Source organism: Melospiza georgiana, chromosome 1, assembly GCF_028018845.1.
Source record: "Melospiza georgiana isolate bMelGeo1 chromosome 1, bMelGeo1.pri, whole genome shotgun sequence".
Taxonomy (NCBI): Eukaryota; Metazoa; Chordata; class Aves; order Passeriformes; family Passerellidae; genus Melospiza; species Melospiza georgiana.
The window spans coordinates 113,191,834-113,208,781 of record NC_080430.1 but is presented as its reverse complement, the minus strand read 5'-3'; the positions used below and the strand labels follow the sequence as shown (position 1 = coordinate 113,208,781).

Here is a 16,948-nt window from a genome sequence, read left to right as displayed (position 1 = left end):
CAAAATCATTGGAGGAAATCTAAAACATTTTCATTTTTAATAGGCAAATACTTAGAGATTGAAGATTTAGTCTTCACTGAAGGGCTTTGCCAACATAGCTGCTGCTGATAGTTATGATATTTTCCGAGACATAGACACAGCATGACAAAAGCATTCTTGATGTCCATCTTTCACATTTATTTTACATGTCTTCCACAAGCATGTGAATTCTCATGTTGTCTCACAAGCATTTAAATTAGTGAATTTTGCAGTCACCAAGCAGCTGAAGGGACACGGCTCTGGGGCTACAATCTCTCATGTCAAGATACTACACCTTTTAAGCATGTCTTCTCTGGAAGGGATCAAGTGGAAAAGCTGTGATTATGTTTTCCTGAAGAAGAACATGGGCTTCAAAACAAGTGACAAAGCCTAGGAAGGCATGCGTGGCCTTGAATCCAGAGGCTGCTCACTGGAATCAGGGCTCTGTGGTGCCAGCGTGAGCCTCTCCTCCAGCAGGAAAGGCATCAAGTCTTCCTGCTGATCACTCCAAACACTTGGTTCCGCAGGTTCTACAGGATTCAATAAGAACATGTATTCCCTGCTCCACATCCTCAATTATATCTAAAACATCAGGAAATACCATAGTAAAAGAATCACTTTATTTTTTGGTAAACCATAAAGTTCAGTCTAAATAAATTATTATGACTGGAATGCACTCAAATTTCACAGACTGGAAAAGCAAAGTTGAGGTCCACTTTCTAAGTCTAAGGCTTTTCTGGTCTAAGATTTGCTTGAAAATAGTCAGTGACCCCAATTTTTATAAAGTTTTAAATTTTTTTATTGCTGCTATCTCATTACACAATCATTTATGACATTCTATAATATTTTGTAGTACACTCTTTTAAAAATCAATTCACGTAGAAACATAGGCTGCAAGGAAGAGAAACAATCTCATGGGTGTGAGAAGTGGGCCTACCAGTACTAAACTCTGGTGACTGATAACTTTCAGGAATTTAATGGTTTCTTGATAGGAACAGAGCTGAAGATCATTTTATTGTCAGCCAAGCTGGTCTATATAGAGTATGTAGTTGTTCACTAAGACTTTATTTTCCCCATAATTCTACAGTATTATTCCTGTGACTTGGTCAGTTCTGTCAAAGAAGATGTGTTGTGCTTACCAATGCTACACCCCAGACAGAGGAAGATTGGAACAAAGACATGATAAAACAACATAAATAAATGCACAGCATAGAAGGGCACATCTCTTCTCTCTCTCTCATTTACAGAACAGACCAGGCATTCAAAGACATAAGGAAGAAAACAAATTAAAAGTAAAGAATTTTCCTCTTTCTATACTGCATGTAATTTTGCTGTGGAAATCATTGCACCCAGGAAATTCACAATGGATATTTATGTGGATATCAGAAAAAGAGCTTTCATGAGTGATAATAACAAGTTGTTGAAAAGGGATACTAAACTTTGTTGCTTCAGGGATCACATCAGTATGAAATAAAATTGAGTTCTATGGGTTTCCCATAATAAAGAAGTTGTGTGGCCCAAAGGCATGAGCACTGGACTGAGCCTCAGTTTGAGCTGGCTTCTACTTCCATGTAAGACCTCCTCTTGAACTTTGGGAAACCATATGTCCTGCCTCCACCTCAGTTTCCCATCTATTAAACAAAAACCCTCAAACTAAACTAGATAATGCATATTAGGAGCATTGCAGGTTTTGTAAATTTTCTATCATTCTCGCTATTCTCAAAGCAAGGGATTTAGACCAGATGGATCTCAAATGAAGTCTCATCATCTTTACAGATGAATTAACAGGAGCAGATTTTATATCTTTTTAAAGAAAACCCAACGGAATTAGGCCTCTGACCTGGATTTCTTAGTGTCGCCCATCTCAGTTTCAATGACTGGAAATTCACTGAGGCAGAAACTGCATTTATTTTGTTTATAATATATTTATTTTAGGCCCTACTCTGTATACCAAACTTATTATTGCTTTTGGATCCAGTATTTTAATACAGTATTTAGGAAATAAATGTGGCGATGTCATAGCAGGGATTAAAAAAAAAAAGGAAAGGGAAAAGAAATATAGTTTTATTTATAAGTTGATGTATAGGCACTGCAGTATAATGGAGTTTAAATCTCAAAAGCGTTGCTTTATATTTGCTTTATAGAACTGTGAGAGCCAAATAATGACATTTAAATGATCTATTCCATTAACATTGTATCATTTTGTCAATCTGGAATGTATTTTAATCAAAAGCCCCCTTGAAATGGTCTCCTTTGTTGTATTTTCTTTTTGGCTCATTTTATCAACATCTGTTATGTTTATACAATATGAATTAAAACTTCGGAATGCTGTTTGTACTCAGCTACTTTTGTTGAGAATGTAACGTCCCAGGATTGGCAGTGTTTATGTAAATCAGTGCGGCTGACACAGCCATCATAAACAAATGAGAAAATATAACAAACATATTGTTCATGGAGGAAATGTTTGTTTTTAGAGTTGGCTTCAGTCTTACCAGATTGATGAAGAGTTGCTGATACCAGGGATCTGTAGCGTAGCGATTCAGCAGCATGGTTGGGCGCAACAGACTGGACAGCTTCTCCGCTGTTATCTGGAAAAGGCAAGAACGCATTTCTCTTTCCTTCTGTGCAGCACATTAGAGGTTCAAAAGACTCCCAGTTTGACTCCTAACAAAGACTTCTAGCAGAGCTACACCAGCAGAACTTGTCCAAACTTTATAAATTCTTTTGCCAGTAAGACTTAAATTAGCAATTGAAATTAGAGCACTCTTCGGTTACAAATTTTTGTTTCCCTTTACTGTAACTGTATCTCTATTAAGACAATGTCAATTGTATTGGCTTAGGAGTGAGGTTTTTCATGCAGTTAAAATTCACGCACTAAGTGGTAATTCCATGATAGCATACTGCAGAAATATGCAGCAAAACTGGTATCAGCCTTCAGCTGAGCTTCAGCCATTTTCCATAGGAATAACTATTTGAGTACTGGCGCCTCATCATGCATAACTGCCCTGATCCTTCTTAACATTATTTTGCCAGCCACATTCCCATGTGCAGACCAAGTTTCAGTAACACATGATGACTTCCCAGTTGGGCCTGTATAAATTCCTTAAATTACATTACTAGCCTTGCCTTAGAAACTCACAATTTTTTTCCACTAGGCTTAACATTTGCTATTCCTAAAAAAACCTTTGGTCATCTGTCAAGGGAAAGAATCCTACATGCTTTTCAAGTTTGAAAGCTTTTATAAACACTCATCATTCAGAGAGGTGCTATCCCATAGTGAATTAAATATTATAACAATTCTGCTATCCATAGAGAAGTCGAGAAAGAGAAGAGTGGAATGGCCTATCTGAGCAAAGAAATTCTTTACCAGCAGTCCTGCACTTCCTGAACTTCCAGACTCTGAGTGGCATTATAGTTTATGAGATATGTCCCTGTAAGTTCTCTGATCATCCTTAAATTTAACTTGAACCCATCACTTCTTTATGTCAACCACATATGTTACATAATCTCTTCATTCATGGAGCACTCATCCTAAATCACCCAAATATGGTTATTAAACAAGGAAATAACTGAAAGAAGAGAGGTTACCTTCTCATAGGAGAGCAGATGAGATGGGGAGAAAGATTCATCATTTGTCTTCAGTTCAGAGATGTGCTTTTTCTCCAGCAGTATGCACAGCCTTAACCTGAAGTTAGAGCAGACAACTACATTCATTATAATGGGCAAATTTTAAACAGCAAGTACACAATGCTTTAGCATCATGATGACACCACAAGTCCTGCGTGTAGGTTTGGGTTCTTGATATAAGAAGGACATCAACAAGTGTGTTCAGGGGAGGTCAACCAGTATGGTAAAAGGCCTCAAGGACAAAACGTAGGGCAGTGGCTGAAGCTGCTTCTTTTGTTCTTGGAGAAAAGAAGGCTAAGGGATGGATCTGTCGCAGTCTGCAACTTCCCCAAGGACAGCAGTGGAGTGGGAGGTGCTGATCTGCTCTCTGGTGACCAGCGGTAGGACACAAGGAAATGGAATGGAGCTGCATCAGGAGCATTACTTATGGGTTCCTTCCAACTTGAGATTTTCTCTGATTCTAAAGTATTAGTGGGCTGACCACACATTTGGCTTTCCTAAACATCCATTAGTAATAGCAGCATCACACACATTTAGGTTTGGCATATTAACAGACATCACCTATCCTACATGTTCTTCTTGACCTTGTCCTTGGCAGGACCAGCTCATGAACTGTGTAGTTTGCACCCAACAAGACAATACCTGTAATAAGCAAATACAATTATCTAGATGCAAGTAGGTAGACTGTTGTTGTTTCCCTCATCCTTCTTAAGTAACAACTACATTAAAACAAGGTCTGCCAAAATATTATGTTCTATTTTAAATCATCAGGGAAACCTTCGCTCAGAGTACTGCGCTCTAGAGTTCATCAAGACATCTAATATTATTACTGGCTTAGTAATGTTAAAATTGATATTTTTATAAATTAATTTATAATTTCAGACCTTTCTTCAGAGTTCTACCTTTCTGCATTACACAGATAAGGCCTTGACAAGCAAGATGCATAAAATTGTTCTGTTTATCTTAGTATTTGTTTGCTACACTCTCACACACACACACACACACATACTCCATTCATACTATCCACTTCTCAACTTTTAACTTACATTTTGATAACAGATACCTTGGGGACTACCACAGATCTTTTTGGTTTGTAGCATACTTAACATCGTACTAGCCTTATTTTGTTGTTACAGCTAGGAGTTAATACAGTAGTACAAAGTTGTGCAACATACTGCTAAATTATGTGCTTGATGAACTCAGAGGAGAGCAGACACCTAATCTTCATAAGGGCATCAAAAAAAATATAAACAACATACCACGTGGCTTTTATGATTGGAACACCAAGTATAAACTGGGAATTTTTTAACTGAGTATTTCTGTGTCCAAAAACATTGTTTTATTCAAACCAAAACATGTTATAGGGATTTACTAGTTTTAACATAAATGTCTCCTAGGGAAGATTAGTCTGCTTCAAGGTGTTATTAGCATCCACAGCAGAGGGCTTACACTGAAGTCTTCAGCCATTTTAATGATTCCATGATTCTGTGATTCTAAGAAAACATGCCTTCCTGATCCAAAAGATCCTAGGATCTGGATATAGAAGAGCTAGGTTCAAGTTCTTTATTATGAAATGCCATTTAAAGGAAGATACTCTGTGAGATATCTCTGCATTTAGATATGCAGATATCTCTGCATATCTACCTCTGCATTTTTGTACAGATCTGGAACACACATTTGAAGAAAACTATCACTTCTATGCAAGTTAACATTGGAGAGAAGAGCAATTAACCCTTTCTCCTGAAATGGTTAGTTGTTTCACCATGTAATCTTGAAATTTTTGCATTTTTTTCAATGGCTTTGGTCTGTCACCTAAGGTTCTCAAAGGGATTTTTATGAATAAGTTTGCCTGTGTAAGTATAACTTGTGGAAAAACATTAGTTCTGAAGGAAATTAGTGGCACAGCCAGAAAATACTAGGAGTCTATCACCTGCTCCCACCTTTAAAGCACATCCCATTCACAGGACAAAGAAAGAATTGGGTATTCTTCGGAAGTATTGAAACTTTATTTGTCTCAATTTAAGATCTGATTTGCTTTCGTTTTAATAAAATGTCTTTCAGATTACTAAAATAATCTGCAGCAGAGCTAATAGCTGAGCAAACACTTTGCCCTGGGCTCACATCTTCCCTCCTGGCAAAATCACCGATCTTCCCTAAGCCTCCTACCACATGCATGCCATCATATGGACATGTAGCATAGACAATTAATGAACTTGGTTTTGAGGACAACAATGAGAACACACTAATAAGGCATGCTACAACAGGCAGGACCTCTTCCACTCAGACTTTCCTCCTCATTTGGAGGAGGAAATGGAGAAAAACACAATTCACTGCAGCAGAGAGTATGGAGAAGAAACAAATCCCGTCATTCCCTATGAATTACCTTTTGTGCATTACACACTTTGTTCTGCAGGACTCTCTAAAGGTTTACATTCTACAGTCTTTCACAAAAAAGGTCTGTAATCATTCTAAGAGACATAAATACAGAGATCTAAATTATGCTCCGAGGTCATCATGCACAGCTCCAAGAAGTCTACTTTAAGAAAGATCACTGGGCCAGGAATACTCCCAAGACTTTAATCCTAACATATATAGACAGCAAGTGTGAAAGTTATGATCCACCCTGATCCTCAGCCAGACTCTTTTGCTCAGGTCCAAAACACTGTTCAGGTCTGTAGTCCAGACTGCGCTATCTTCCACTTGAACATGATGCTGGAATTAAGGAAGCAGTAACATTCACCATGAGCTGAAAGAGCAGAAACATTTGTTCATCACCAGTGGTTTGTTGGCTGGTTTTGGCAGCTTGCAATTTGCTCAGCACCGCTCTTAACTAAACCCAGCAGGGAGTCACTTAACAAAACTTAGAAAAGTGTGAGAGAAATTTGGATAGTCAAGAAAAAAGCACACACAAACACAATGAAGGAAATCGTTGGAACATTTCTGATAAGAATCCAAGCCTATTAAAAACTGCCATGCTATGGAGAAAAATGAGCATACATTATTTCACTTGGACTTCCAGAAGTCAGGCTCCAGAGGTATAACAACATCATTCTTTGATGTTACATACAACATCCTTCCTATCACATCATCAAGCTTTAGAAAGCAGACCAAACATGTTTCTTGCACTATTTTGTGAGGTTTAACAGGAAGTGCTAAGATTCAGACTTGGACTCAGCAGTTGTTCCTATACTCTTTATTTATTTAAGAAGGAAGAAAACTCTTAAGGAGGGAATCTCATTTCAAAGATACCCTGGCAAGGCATTGCAGTAGTTTCATGTGCTCTATCTGTTATAAAGCATGTATCATGAAGATACACCTAATTAAGATAACACATTATTATTCGAATATCCACATGTCAGTTTTGGCATGGAAGTCAGGAATGAAAAGTATCTGACAGCTGATTGTGTCACTCTTCTTGTCGAGATGGCCAATTATCTGAGGAAACTACAAATTCTAAATATTGGGTGAGTGACATAAAAGCAACTACAGCTCCAAAGTAGCTGCAAATGAACAGAAGGAACATTAAAACGTGATGCAACTGGCAAAAGCATTTAGGGCAGGACTCTACTAAACAGAACGGATAAAAAAGCTACAAAAGGGACAAGGGGAGGAGGGAGAATTAAAGAACATGAAGCATCATTTTTTCATTTACTTTAGAAAGCTTGAGGCTTGTTTCTCCTGCCTTAATCCACCAAAAGTACCTGGCTTTTTTTGGAGGTTTTATAGCTGATTTTATCTGTTGTTTTGGCCAATATTCAATGCAATCATTTGCCTGACTTGAAATAGTGTTGTACTTTTTTAAACTTGTAAAAAAGAGTATTCTGCATATGGTGAGCTGGACAGTAGATAAGGACTAGGTCATCACATATCAGGAACTGTTTTAAATCAACCAAGTCTTCATCTTACACAATAAAATCTCAGGGTTACAGGGTTGTTTCAGGTTAGGCAGATTTAATCATTACTGTTTACTTAATATTTCCTTCTTCAAATGAAGAGGGAGCGTTGCATGAATTTTTGGCATCTTACCTAAAAGATGATAAAAAGGTCACTATCCAGTACTAGGCTGAGGTTTTCCAGAGCAAAGATCAAATTCTCTCTATGCTACAGCTTTTCAAAGGATACTGAGCAAATATTTAATCTCTGTACCTCAGTTTTCAAATCTTTCAATACAGAGATTTCATCTATGTCAGGGCTATGTTTTGTTATATACTCATTACTGTTAATACTCATTACTGAAGTTGCCACTTGTCAGGTTTTACAGGCAACATCATCAGGGTGAATGAGCAGACAGCAAGTCCACAGCCTCAACATGAAAATGTGAAGGCAGCTGTTAATAAATTGTAAATGCAAACTTTATTTTTCAGACATGCAGAAAGGCTAGATTTTAGAAACGTATGAAGACTTAAAATCAGATTTGTATTTCCCTACAAGCTGGCTTGCTGCTAGGCAGACTTTGAATTTCAGAGGAGCCTACCACACATTTAAATGGCAGGACAAGCATGTGATCAGTCTTTCCATTCACACACCAGTTTTCCCCATGCCTATATTTGATTTCGACATTTAACAACCCTCTGCACTTGCCTAAAAGCCACCCACATGCTGCAGTGTGGCTGCATACGTTTTTAATTTGGCCTTTTGGGTTAGCACACAGCCTCTGCAACACTCCAGTTTTCCCTGCAAAGGGCTCCATCACAAAGCCCTACAGCACCTGCACAATTATTTGTAAGGCCAAGCAGGCCTACTTATTTTAAAAGTATCATATAATGTTGTTCTTTGGAAGAAACTTTTCGCACTTTGGACATGAAATAAAACCACTGCCACAGACTCTATAAACCTTCCTCCATCTGTGTTATTCATGAGCTACAGTGCCCCAGGACCCTGACAATGCATGGGAGGATCGTAACGTCCAGGGCTTTTGTTGAGAGTACTGAATTCCATTTATTTAAATAGGCAAGATTACTGTATGGTGTATCATTGAAATTAACTAGAGCAGCTCTTCAAAAGCAGGAGGCTGGACAGTAAAAACAATCAATGTGCTGACAGACTCTACTCTCTAACATGAAAACCAAGTAATCACACAGGGACTTTGGTATTGCCGTCAGATATTGCTGTCAGCTCCCTAGCCTGCACACCTAAAAATAGTTTTCAAGTCCTTAATGTGCTTCCCCTCCCCTTTTTTCTTCTTTGCTGGCTGAGTTCAGATGAAGCCTTCTAACCACTGCCAAGGGTGTTTCTAGCTTTGATCATACCTGGTAGAATCACTGTTGCCCAGAACATACAGCAAAGGCACAGTGAAAAGGAAGGGGGGAAGTTGACCATGATTATTCTCTGGTAAGAAACAAAACCCCATTTTTATCTCCATTTATTGCATGAACTTAGCAGACTTCTGCATTTGATTGAGTAACTTTGCATTCTTGGGATCTAAACTTAGCAATCTCTCCACAACTGTGCCAGAGGGAAAAGGCTCTCCAATGATCTTTCAAACCCATATCAGTTATTTTGGAAGTGCCAGCAGCAAGGCTGTCACAATATTAAGGTAGATATCTAGCTCAGTAGTTAATTTATGAATTAAATGTTTCAGGTCTCCATTAATCTTTAACTTTCCTTTCTCTAAGCTGTTGCTCTGCATCACTACTGGAGGCAAGTACCTCTCCTCTTGCTAACGAAAATAAAAGTATTACCTTATTAATACAGTGTGTGAGGACTCTCTGAACCATGTGCATGCACAAGCCTTGAGAGCAGTGTTTCATTAGTCCCGGCTGGGAGTGCAGATTAAAGAAAAATGCCAGAAACCATACCTAGAGTCTGACATATCTATGATATGTTGCAATGCCTGATATGTTCTGTGGGAAAGGAGATCTATATGCTATACTCAGTTTCACTGAAGTGCTTGGCAGAAAGCATTCCTGACTCACAACAGTGTCTGTTCACTGGACTGGCCAGAGGGGAGTCATACCTAATAAACTGCCATAAAATACACATGCACACACCACTTTGGATCATTGATTTCACTGCTAAAGGATGTTACTGTGTATTACAGCTTTAAGTTTTCAACTTTGTCATATTTTCTAAACTCTGATCTCTTCAATTTACTTTCAGTTATGTGACATTCCCCTTTAGCAGAGCGAAAGCATGCATTAGCTAAACAATGTGGTTTGGATTTAGCGTTCCCATGCATCATTGTGAAAATGTTTGTCTCAGCAATAGTGTCATTATTGTTACTGGGAACAGCTGCTCTACTATGTCTTCTGACTGAGGAGAGCAGAGTATCTCCCTTCCCATACCACCTCACAAGCAGGGAATCTAAAGCAGGACCATTGAGTAGAAGTAGTTCTTGAGCACACACTTCTCTGTACCTGGCTTCCTCCTACCACAAAAGAAGCCGAAAGTACAGGAGCACAGCAAAGAACAGCAGCAAAATAAATATTGCCAATATTTAGAAATATAAATAAATACAGATATGAAGTTTGGCTCCCTCCTCTGGCAGTTCTTCTGGATCTGGACTGGGGATTAACCTGAGTGAGGGAGAAATCCTCCTCACTCAGGTGCAGCTTTCTGGCAGCTCAGCTCCATTAGACATGACATCCTTTGAGCGAGAATTGGAGCAGGGAGTTTGCTGCTGATCAAGCGGATGTTTAATATCTCCCTGGAGTTTCTGAAGTGGAAAGATGTAGCTCTCAGCATTCTTGCCAGCGCTCCCAGCCCCACTGAAGTCAGTTTCCATGTCCAGATCTACAGAGTGCTGGAGTCCCGCTGGGTTTGCTGGGAGCATCCCAGCGGCAATGTGGTGCTCTGCAGGCCTGTGCAGCTCGGCTCAGGCCAGCTGGACATTTTTAGGGAAAGCTTACAAAACATATTTGTGTGATTACACAGAGCAGCAGGCTTTAACTCACCTTTCAGAACAAGACCTTCAGAGGTAATTAAGTTTTATTTTAAGATGGATCGAATCTGGTTTCCAGGGTATTAAAACTTTTGAAATGTGTTTGGATGGGAAGCCATGTTTTCAGTCAGTAAATGTTTCAGCCTCTAGTAATATTTAGCTACATGAAGACCACAGCTTTTGGATGTATTTTAACTTTTGAAAGGATCTTAGATTCCCAGCTTTGTCATGAAAATTTAGTACTGTAAACACTTCTTTTGTATCAAACAAAACTTAGGTAATCACACAGTCAATACACTCTTGCTTTGCATATCCATAACATACAATCATAAAACCATAGAATGGTTTGGATTGTAAGGGATCTTAGAGATAACCTAGTTACACCCCTGCATAGGGATGGACATCTCCCATAGACCAAGGTGGTCAAGGACCCATCCAGCCTGACCTTAAATGCTTCCAGGGGTGGGGCATCCAAAGGTGATAAAACAGTTTGAACAAGCATGGTAAAGTACAAGCATTTTTGACAACTTAATCTTCTATATTTTATTTAAATTTCTCTTTGGGTTCAAAGTACCTATTTCAATCAACCACAAATGCTGAATTTCCAGTAAACTTGATGGCTGAGAAGAGATGGGGTTTCCTAGGGGAAAAAATACACACAAAAATGCAGACACAATGCCAAAAAATGTCACATCCCCCTACAGAAGTAGCATAAAACCAAGTTTTACCCACTTCTGCTTAGACAGTTATATTCTGTACAGTCTGCTTACCATCAGAGATATCGTGGTTTCTTCATAATTACTTTATCCCAGTCAAATTAAATCAAGCAAAAAAAAATTTTTCCTTCATCTAAAAGATAGACAAACAGAATGCAGAGTAATGGTTAACAGCTGTGTAGGTAAGAATATAGAGGCAAGCACAGGGAATCCAGCCCTCAGCCTGACAGGAGGAGAGTTACGTATGGTACAGATCTGAGAGCCTCAGGTGTGAACAGAATGGCTTATTTGTTATGGTAAAATTCCCAAACAGGCTACTCAGTGGTATTTGTCAACCTCGTATTTTCTCCAGGAAAATTGTCTCGCAGCTGTGTTCAAGGCAGAAATTAAGATTGCTGGGCAGCATTCCAGCTCTTACTCTCTTCACCATTTTTCCTCAAAGGACACGGAGGGGACAGCTCCTGGTCTAACAAGACTCCAGCGTGCACCTGCTTTACTTCAATGGACACCAGGAGGATTTAACCACAGTACGGAAAAGCTGCTCCCTAATTTTCCTTGGCAAAAGTGAAGACACAGGCAAAAAAGGCCACCAACATCAGAACAGTCCCTGCGAGGAACATGGTATTCATCAGTCACAAATACACAGGAAAGCTGCATAAAACAAGGAATAAACAACATACCAGGAAAAAAGCACCTAGGTAGAGAACACATTGTCATCCATTACTCATGCCTGTAGAGGGAAGCAATCAGAGGATGCAAAGCATGGCAGCAAAGGTGTTGCTGCTGATCATGGAGTATCATCACCCTCCATGTTATATCCCAGACATGTTCACAGACAGGGAAAAGAAATTCATTACCTACAGCTTTTCTCCTCAAATCCTCCATGTCTTCTGGTTTTACTGTGCTTTACATTATGAAGTAACCTCTGGCAAAGAAGATGGAGCAGCAAAACACAAGTGATGATATGTCTAATCTCTTCATCATGTCAAAGAACCACTTCATTGCCCCACAATGGCCCTGCACCAGCACATTGTAACATATGTGGAAATTAAAAAATAGCTCTTTTTTCAGATTTGGTCTCACAGAAATTAGGCAGAAGCATAACTCTATCTTTTCCCACTGGAGCAGGATCTGGAGCCACAATCTAGAGCAGCCAAGACAAAAGAGAGCCAAGGGACCTCCCAACAACTCCTCAATATGCATTTACAGCCTCATGCTGTTTCTCTGGCAGAAACAGCCTGGGAAGGAAGGCAGTGGTCCTATCCTCAGGTCACTCTGAAGAATGAATTCCACCTAGCCAGGAGGGCATGTCATTGAGGGCATGACATTTATAGCTCTCAGCAGACTCAGGGCTAACACATTCATAAACAGCTCAGCTCAGCTGCAGTCACTGGGGGGCAACAGGGGAGGCATTTCAGCTGCAGTGAGAAAGAATAGCCTGTTTTGTTCTGATGTGCAAGTATCATCACTACTGTGGGAGAAATGAAGGGGGACAGCCAGTTCCTCAATCCTCTGCGCTGCGCACAGTAAATCGATCAACCATCAATGCATCAAGTTCACCACCAAGTTCTGTGCATGCCTGGGAAACCCTTGCAGGGTTCAGTTTGAAGAAGATGTAGCCACACGTTCCTCAGACTGAACTCTGCAAGGGTTTCCCAGGCATGCACAGAGCTCTTACTGTGGCAAAGTGTCAAATGTATTACTCTGAGGAGATCTTTGTTTTGGAAACTTGCTTCTCAGCTACAGCTTGCTTCCTCTTTAACAGTGTTAAGGCCAAGAAGTTTTCTTTAGTAGTTGCTTTTGTTTTTATTTTCCACTGCTTGCTCAGCTGGGGAAGATAACAGTTTCAGATTTAGGTCACCCATGGAAAAACGTGTTTGGTGATCTCATGTTGATCCCCAGTGGGTAACCATCCAGATCACAAAGAATAGGAGAAAAATCTAGCCCAGCTAGGCAGATCTGGAGGATCTGGGGGAGAGGGGAAGGCACATGTTTTTCTTGAAGAAAATTGGAATATCTACATGCTTGCTACAGGCCAACACTAAGGTGCATTTGTATGCAAATTCCAGCCAACATTGCTTGGCCACCATCCTTGCTTTTGTAGGAACTGGCATTGACCTTTTTTCTTCAAAGGGTCAGAATCATTCATATGTGTTATGAAACATAACAACACTTCATCCCTATACAGCAACTCTCATTGCTACAGTCTCCAAGTGTGGCCAGGTACTGAATAACTTTTACATTTGGACCAAATTTACAGTGTTTTGTCCATGCTTATTTAATGAGAAAAAAATGGTACAAAAACATATAAATGAGAAACATTATTAAAAAATTATGAGCTGCCACTGCCTTGATGCAAGCTTGGCAGATTGTTTGTTTCTTTCCCTACATTAGCTTGTTACTCCATTCTTTTTAACGTAATAACAACATTTTTGTCCCAGAGAGGAAAAAACCCAACAACCATATTTGAGAATCAATAATTACATCCAAGGCAACTCTCAACAAAAACATCATGGCAATTATTTTTTACATCTTCCCCAAGCCACTTTTTTAAGATATGTCCGGCAAGTCACACATCCTCCACTTTCACATAATTGATGTACAGGATGGGTAAATAACTTATCACTTTTCTGCTGTGGTCACATCTGGTCCATATGGGATTTCCTTGGGTCCCATGGGGTACGAAGTTGAACAGCACTCTTCTCCTTTAAGGAGTTCACAGCATTTGTCATCTTGGTCTTGAGAGCTACGTGCTGCAAGAGCTGTAATTTTATGAGTAAGATGGAAAACCTAAACCCTAACTGCTTCTGGTCATGAACACACAAATTCCATGACACATCACATTACTGGAGATTTGTTTAAGAGGGTGTCTGCAGAACATTCCTTTCCCAGTGTCAGTGAGAACAGCAGAACAGCAAAGTCACCTGTGGTCCCTGCTGGGAACAAGGCATTCAGAATTCATCATGAAAGTCCTCAAGCCACTGGGCAAACACTGGGGCAAGAAGGGGTGTTGTCACAGCACCCCAGAATACAATTCTTGCTCCCAAACAACCTCTCTGTATGTATTTTCCTGGAGTGAGGTACCAACTAGCCAAAAAAGCTATTTGATTCTTCTTTGTCAACCATTTTTAATATTATCTTGGTTTTATTCAAAACAGTCTAACAGCAGTTCATTTATGCTGAAAGTGACAGGGAAACAAACTTCTTCCTTTATCCCTTTGAAAAAGTTCCAACAGAATGTATCAGCAAAGAGCTCTGAGGACAGAAAACCACAAGCCCACCAGAATTTTCAGGGAGCATCAGCTTTTCTCTACAGGCACCTCTCTTTGGAGTGTCCTAGTATCAGCCTTCCTTTACACCTTTTTGCTTCCTGCTACACCAATTTGCTCTGCATTATAAAGCACAACAGTATTTACATGAACTCTGCATATGCCTCAGCAGCTTGGGCCTGTAAAATGAATTTTGAAGGAACTTCAGCTGTAGCTGTTGCTAGTGTGCTTTCTAGTTTTATTGCTGTGAACAGCTGAGAACTAAAAAAGCACACTAGTTTATGTTCTATAATATCTTCAGACTGGTACACACGGCAGACTACCACTCAGAAATTTAGATTTTGGGGCCTTAGCACATTTTGTATTAATTATGTTTATGATAATATCACTGTGAGAAAGCAAGCATATGTATCACACACAAGTATACAATACTGCACTTATTGATGTCATTACTCCTTCAGGACACTGAAACCTAAAGAATTCCCACTGTACAATTCTCATTGCAAGAAGATATTTGTCTTCCTAAAAGGAAGACAAACTGTTTCACTTGTCACTGAAGCAAGTTCAAAATTTTTATTAAGTATTCACTCAGCTGCTGGTAGTTCATCCTTGAAAATTTGCTATAAAGTCCTAATCAAATCTCCACCAACGATGCACAGATAGTTTTTTCCAGGATCCACGTTAACAGAAAAAAATACTTTTATCCTTGCTTGCTCACGGGTAGCTCCAAGTGCCATGCAGTTAAGGAGATAAAACCAAAGTGGATAAAAAAAGTACTCTGTACAAGAAAACATATAGAATACTACAGCCATTCAGGACAAAAGAAACCATGAAAATTATGAAAACTTATAATATTACAAAACAAAACTGGCTATCTCTTTTTATTACATGTGTCCAGTTTTATTGATGTTGGAAACAGAATTCATCGGGCTTTGCTGTGTGAACTCCAATGCAGTAGGAGGTGCATATGCATCTTCTCCTTTTCTCTAGGATACTCAAACTGGAAATTAAGTCACTGCCTCTCCCACTCATGACCCACCACTCAAAGGACAGTCTTAATATCCCTTCCTAAAAGGATGAATTCACTCTTGCTGTCATATGAAATACAGTACCACAAAAACTTCATTTATCAGGAGATTTTATGTGCCTTTTGAGAGTGCCCCATATGGCAAGGATTCCTTTAGTCTGATTCTTGTTTACCCTAGCATGTTACTTCCAGTGACTTTGTTGCTTATCTTGTCTGTAATATGATTTACGTTAACTCATTTCCTGTAAAAGCATACACTAATAAAATGAAAAAAAATGTGAAGAAAGAGCGGGCCAGCTTTGAATTGGCATGGGAAATGTCATGAGTAACTGGAATCAAATCCTTTTAAATTACTGTTTCAGTGAACCTTTAAGGCTCCAAAGGGCATTTTTCCCTTTTTGTGCTGTTCCCATAAGATCATTTCATTCTTGCTCTTTCCATAAATTCCTGATGCAATAGATGGCCTTGTGCTAGAAAGGACCTGGGTCCTTTCTTTAAAGAACACCTGCTTTTCATGCTAAAGAAAGTAAGAAAGAGTTTCATATACATCCCAAATAACCTTCACAAACAGATGCTTAAATAAAAAAATCATCTGATAAGCAGCCAGAAACATCGCATGACATCAATTTGATACCATTTTTACCTTTTAATAGTTCCCTGGAACACCTCTGCTCGTTCTGGCTTGGGCCTGCAAACCTCTGGGAATCGGCCATGGCTTGTATTTGCAAGGAGCCAAGCCAAGGAGGCAATGTTTTCCTTCAGGTGGGGGGCTCTGACGCCAGGCTCCATGACGTCCCTGGCAGAGAAGAGCTCCAGGTTCAACCTGAAAGACACAAAGCAGACGGCCAAAGGATTACTTAGTAAACAGGAAATGGCATGCTGCACCACGTTAGCGTTTGACGAGTTTATAATGTGTTAGTAAATTACTTCAAGATGGAAATCAATCTGCTTTATTTGCAAATGTAAAAAAAAAAATGTAATTACCCAATAAAAGTGCTTATCAAGCATTGCCTTGCTTTGTGTGAGATACGTGATAAACTCTACCATATCCATGACTTGGTCATCCTAGGCAGGATGTCATAAGACCCACTTATCAATTTGCATGACTTTTCATGGTAAAAAAAGATTTTTAATCTGAGCTGGAATCCTCTGGAATTCTGGATGATATCAAATAGATTAAAGTTAAGCACTTTGGAGAAATTCATGCTTACGCTTATCATTGCAATAGGGTTGGTTTTTAGCAGCAGTAGGAGCAGCTAGAAAAAGTGCCCTTTCAAAGATAGTTCACAAATCATGTACAGACATCATGTACAGACTCTTCCAGTATTTTCTAATAATTTTCATGTTCTAGGCAAAGTTTCAGGAAATACGAATATACAAAATTGAAAAACATGTGTACCCCCTATTTCTG

General features: G+C 39.3%; 1 pseudogene; it reads right to left on the bottom strand.

Moving 5' to 3' along the window:
- Positions 1-408: 408 nt before the first annotated feature.
- Positions 409-16,948, bottom strand: part of LOC131083955 (chloride channel protein D-like) — a 78,201-nt pseudogene continuing 61,661 nt past the window's right edge.